Below are 6,276 nucleotides of genomic sequence, written 5' to 3'. Positions count from 1 at the left end.
GTTAGTCGTTCAGAACCTGAGTGATATCACATAGCCGTCTCAAAGTCAGTTGAAATTTACACTTCCACTTTATTAGGTACACCTGTCCAACTTCTCGTTAACGCAAATTTCTAATCAGTCAATCACATATGAGCAACTCCTTTGGCAATCCTATGGATTTAGGATTGTAGACATGGTCAAGACGATATGCTGCAGTTCAAACCAAGCATCAGAATGGGGAAGAAAGGGGATTTAAGTGCCTTTGAATGTGGCATGATTGTTGGTTGTTGGTTTAAGTATTTCAGAAACTGCTGATCTACTGGGATTTTCACACACAACCATCTCTAGGGTTAACAAAGTATGGTCCGAAAAAGAGAAATTATCCAGTGAGCGGCAGTTCTGTGGGCGCAAATGCCTTGTTGATGCCAGAGGTCAGAGGAGAATGGAACATTCGGTTCCAGCTGATAGAAAGGCAACAGTAACTCAAATAACCATTCGTTACAACAGAGTTATGCAGAACACGTTGAACCTTGAGGCAGATGGGCTACAGCAGGAAAGGAACATAAAAGGAAACAGAGGATACAATTTCCACAGGCTCACCAAATTGGACAATAGAAGATTGGAAAAACTTTGTCTGGTCTGATGAGTCTCGATTTCTGCTGTGACATGCGGATGGTTGAATTTGGCATCAACAACATGAAAGCATGGATCCATCCCGCCTTGTATCAATGGTTCAGGCTGGTGTTGGTGGCGTAACGGTGTGGGGGACATTTTCTTGGCACATCCATCCCTTTATCACCACAGTGTACCCATCTTCTGATGGCTACATCCAGCAGGATGAACCATGAATATCTTAATAATAAGCAGATAATAAGCCAGTAGTTAATAGCAAGAATTGTGATCTAAATTAAAGTGTTACATAAAATATAATAAAAGTATTAGTCTGTTGAAATTTTGGATAAATTTGGATCTGCTAAATGAATAGATTTAAATATAAAATTTAAAAATGAATGCGGATTAATAAATGTATTCAAGTAATCAAATCAAATCACTTTTATTGTCACATCCACAGCAGCACATGTACTATGATGAGTACTTTTCATTGTTAATTTATGTTCCTAATGGAGGTTACAAACTTCAACAAACAATGTTTTTATTAATATATTACTAACTTTTATTAAATAAAGACATATGTGTAGGTATAGTGTATAGACCGTCATATTGGGGTGATATAAACACACCCAGTCCTTTTTTTCAATTTAACATAAAAAACGGTGGACCAATTGGAGCTGTTTTCAGACCGACCGCAACTTGACGCCCACCAATATTGATTGACAGGCGCGCATTACCATATCCTCAGTTTGTTGTTTCACGTCCGCCATTTTCAGCGTGTGAGTCAAAGCGATGTCAGTAAAGGAACACCCTTGCTCTATTTTAAGATGTAAGGCTCAATGGGCTCAACACAAGATCAACATTCACCACATGATCGCTCTAATCGGAATTATTGTTTGTAACTTTATGTAGGTTTGCAAACGTGTACTTTTCATTGCGTCTACCTTAAACTTCAGCCGTTTGTATTTCTCGCGGTCACAGAAGCTCCCTGTGATCTTAACTAGGTGCAGCTGGAAAGTGCGAGCATGTTGCCTTATGTGCGCATCTCTCCATTGGAAATAAAATAACGAACTTGCCTGCAGGTCGCACACCAGAAGCGCCATGCATTTTAGAATTCTAAACATAGGTTTCTATCAGGGTACACACAGCGGTGCTTCAAGTCGGCGGCTGTCCGTGGCGACCAGCCACGATTCGGGACACTTCATGTTTCTGATGCGCCACAGAGCGCCATCTGAATAGTTTCATTTTAAATAACATCCGAATGTGCATGTCTGGTGTGCCGTGTTACGGCTCCGAGCGGCGCATCCGATGGCTCAGTCAAAGTTAATTCAGTGTGCGTGGTTATTAGTTTCTGTGTACAAGCTCAGCCCTTTAAACTAGCACACAGTTGGTTGTAAAACTATACAAAGACACAAATGATTTTGTACTCTGCTTGGTCTGTGTCCGAGTTGTACATGTACGGCTGAATGCTGGTCCTCTCTCACTCACGTTGCTTCTCTCTGTCTGCCTGTCTGTTGCCAAACACAGACCGGGGGAGCTCTTGGCTCCGCCCCCTTGTTACGTTGGGCGGGAAGTCAAAACTAATTTTCATATGAAGCAACACACCCCTAAAACAGCGAGCTGTTGACACGCCCCTGAAATAACACTTTTTAACACATTATAATAAAAAAATCTGAACTGTGTTTTGAACTGAACCTAAACTGGCACACTCAGAAGAACCATAATATTAATATTAAATCATAAAAAAGGGGTAAACTATGTGCCTTTTAAACAAAATAGATGTAAAAAAATTTAACAGAACTTAAATTATATCAGCTTACTCTAAATGTTTATGAAATATTTAGTACTTTAAGCATATTTCAAAGACATTAAAGGAAACTATGAATTTGCAAGCAATGATTCCTTATTTTATACTATAGAAAGCATCTGAATCTGAAGTTCAGCTAATTGATTAATTTATTTTATATTAAACATTTAAAATTTGTTGCTTTTCCAGTACTGGGTTGGGGCTGGAAGGGCATCCGCTATGTAAAATATATGCAGGAATAGTTGGTGGATCATCCCCCTGTGGCAACCCCTGACAAAGTAAGGGACTAAGCTGAAGGAAAATGAATTTTGAATTTATGAATTTGGAAACTAATTAATCATTTTTTTGCAATTAATAAGAACTCTTAAAACATTACATTTAATATGCACTTAAGTAAATCTCCATTTAAAATATTTCTATTTCTGAAATAATTATGCTTTTCACAAGAACACCAAAGTCTACATTTATCCACAAAGACATGACAATTCATTGTAGTCACAATTAATTTCTGTTATTGCTGATTAAATGTCAAATAAAATCCTTTATGTGTAACTATTTTTAAATGAATCATTTTATGGAAACCTAATTTTATCTCCAGAACTAATTAGACTCAATGTTCAGAAACATGCGCATACAAACTGAGACATACATGTAGAGTGTTTATTACTGTGTCCCACTGTGTGTGCTAGTTCAACTGGAGTTTTGTTGTAATTAAATTTAATAGCGTGGCACACTAAAATCTAGTAGCATGTATCCCTATACATTACAGCCAAGACAAAAACTATAGCACAGTGGTGCAACAGGCCTCTTCTCCCCAGTGAAGCAGCGAGGGACTGCTTCCCTTCATCCCTGAGGGACTCGTTAAACAACAGCACCAAGGACTAATGCGTGTGTGTGTGTGTGTGTGTGTGTACTGTATGCCAGGTTTATGGTCTTCTGTGATTACTGCTTTCCGGTGGTTAAAGAGAGTGAACGAGGGACTAATATTTATTTACCCTGCTCTCAGTCAGGAAAGGGGCTGATCAATTAACTGTCATGTCTTGGGGGATGAGCGCTGACACAGAAGAGCTGCCAGAAATATACTTTTATTAATATCAACTGATATTAATGATTGTTTATATAGAACTTTAATAAAAATGTGTATGTGCTCAGCTTAAATGAGTACACCCCTTTTGAAAATGAATGTTTTTATCAATTTCAGTGAACATAACAAATAATGGTTGGTGCATTTAAACAACACAGCTTTATTAAACAGTTAAACCCATTAAAATAAGTGTTTGATCACCTAACTTCTTAAGAAAAAATTGTTTTATAGAGATGCATAGAGTGCGCACGTAGTTTTATTGGGACAGAAGCTACATCCAAGCCTTAAATTACCAAGTGCTTTGCAAGCTTTAAAGATCATGGTGTAGCACGAAATTTTTATTAACTATCATTTCAAATACTTATATTTTGCTACTTAAACTACGGATTTAGCTAATTGACAGAATATTTTCAAAACATAATAAAAGCTAGCATGATAACTGATTATTGATATATTTAAAATAAATAAAATAAATGTAAAATAGTTTATTCATTTTCCATAAATATAATTAATGCTGAAGGAATATGGAACATAATTTTTTTTGATTGTATTTTGACATTCTCACAGAAGCAGACCTATTTTACTTACATGTAATATACTGGATATGCAAATTAAATTACTTTTGAAAAATGTATTTATTGCAGACACTAAAATAATAATATGAGAAATATTGTCATTGACATAACTCAAAATTGAGGTGATTGATTGATTGAAATGAATCAGCAAACTAAGAGTAAACACAAATATAATGATGAATATTATTTTTATTTACAATAAATGTTGTCCTTTTGAAATGTATAATATATTCATTAAGTACACTTACAAATTGCAGATGAAAGAAACTTTCAGTCAGCAGTAATTATTGGTATGGAGAACATTCATTCATTTATTTTCCTTCAGTTTGGTCCTAATTTATCAGGGGTCCCCACAGTAGAGTGAACCGCCAACTATGCCAGCATATGTTTTACGCAGCTTCCAGCCACAATCTACTGAGAAACTGCTTAGTTAAGATTTTAGTTTTATCATATTTTGTGTATTAGTTTATTTTGTGTATTTGTGTAATGCATATATTATGTAATGTTATATAATATATACTGTTGAAGTCAGAATTATTAGCCACCCTTTGAATTTTTCTCTTTTTTAAATATTTCCCAAATTATGTTTAACAGAGCAAGGAAGGAAATTTTTACAGTATGTCTGATAATATTTTTTTCTTCTGGAGAAAGTCTTGTTTTATTTTGGCTAGAATAAAAGCATTTTTTTAAATACTTTTCAAGGTCAAAATTATTGGCCCCATTAAGCTATATATTTTTCGATAGTCTACAGAACAAACCATCGTTAACAATAAATTGCCTAATTACCCTAACCTGCCTAGTTAACGTAATTAACCTAGTTAAGCCTTTAAATGTCACTTTAAGCTGTATAGAAGTGTCTTGAAAAATATAATATCTCAAATATTATGTACTGTTATCATGGCAAAGATAAAATAAATCAGTCATTAGTTATTAAAACTATTATGTTTAGAAATGTGTTGAAAAAAAGTCTTCTCTCTGTTAAACAGAAAAAATTACTTTTTACATTTAAAACTTCTTTTAGAAGCATAAAAAACTAAAGCACCAACACCAAACAGTAGTAAATTCTGTATATCTATCTCTCTTGTTCTCTATTATCCAAAAAAAGTATACTGTAATGTTTGCTCATAATTATTAAGATTACTTTTAGATTATTGCTTTAAATGTGTCATTAAAAATATTGTTTATACAGTAGAGGCTCTCTCTCGGGTAAGTGCTGCAATTTGGCCGCAGACTCTGGAAGATTATCAGAATGGGCTCTTTTAATAACAGAGAGAATCAATCTGTTTTAGTGTAATGATTAATTTTAGGGCAGAAATAGTTCAACGGCTAAATAAGAGTTAGACAGAGAGGGTTTGCTAATTGGCAGTGTCTCAATTCGCTCTGTTTCTCTCTGTACTGTAAGTATTCTGGTTTCTGTCTCTCTCACCTCAGCTTTCCCAGAGGAGGATTTTCTGGGAGCGAGTTGCATGTCTTTCACCCATAAACGGACGGCTACAAAGATGCTGTCTCAGCATGGGCTGCCCCACAGCAAAAATCAAAATATCAATAACCTCTTATAGCATTAAGGAAAATGCCTAAATCTTACGTGCTCTTTTTTTCCCCTCCTCTGTCTTTTTGCCAATATCACTCAACCACTTACACTTGGCACGAGCCCCGCTGGAGATTTTACGTACACATTAGACAGTCTCTCCTTTCTCTCTCTCTCCCTTTCTTTGCAGGTACATATATTTAAAAGTGTGGCTGGATGAGCTCTGATATTGTAGTTTTTGTCTAACAGAGGAAATAAAAACATATCTCTGTCTTCAAAATATTGTTCACCACAGAAAAGCCTTTAAAAGAATGTTTGGGTTTATATCTCAAAGACCTGGGTTTGGTTTTAAAATGACTACAAATATATAGATGCAGCTGCACAATTTATTTAGAAATAAAGTAAACAGATAAATAATTGAAGCTAAATAAATAAAGCTGAAATGTTCACTCAAAATTACTGGTAAATACTATATTAAAACCTCAAACGGTGCTTTAAAATGTTAATGTTCCTACAGAAATCTCAAATCCTTGTTTTACAATACATAATAATAGCCTAGACAGATAAATCTCAGTAGCTAAACAACTGTTCATGCTTAAAAATATGTTTGTTTACAACTGTATGAACTGGAGTTTGTCATGTTTAGGCTTAAATGTTAAACAGATTCTTCTGAATTTGCTTTTAAAGATTT

The 6,276-nt window shown here is 34.9% G+C and overlaps 1 long non-coding RNA gene across 2 annotated transcripts in view; it reads right to left on the bottom strand.

The window, feature by feature from the left end:
• Positions 1-239: 239 nt before the first annotated feature.
• LOC130230816 (uncharacterized) overlaps positions 240-6,276 on the bottom strand; it is a 44,646-nt gene continuing 38,609 nt past the window's right edge. For both annotated transcript variants that reach the window (XR_008837983.1, XR_008837984.1), the window contains one exon: positions 240-831. This is a non-coding gene — a long non-coding RNA (uncharacterized LOC130230816). The remainder of the gene's footprint in view (positions 832-6,276) is intronic.

This window comes from Danio aesculapii, chromosome 6 (assembly GCF_903798145.1).
Source record: "Danio aesculapii chromosome 6, fDanAes4.1, whole genome shotgun sequence".
Lineage (NCBI taxonomy): Eukaryota > Metazoa > Chordata > Actinopteri > Cypriniformes > Danionidae > Danio > Danio aesculapii.
The sequence above is the reverse complement of the archived record's forward strand: the minus strand, read 5'-3'. Positions and strand labels throughout refer to the sequence as shown.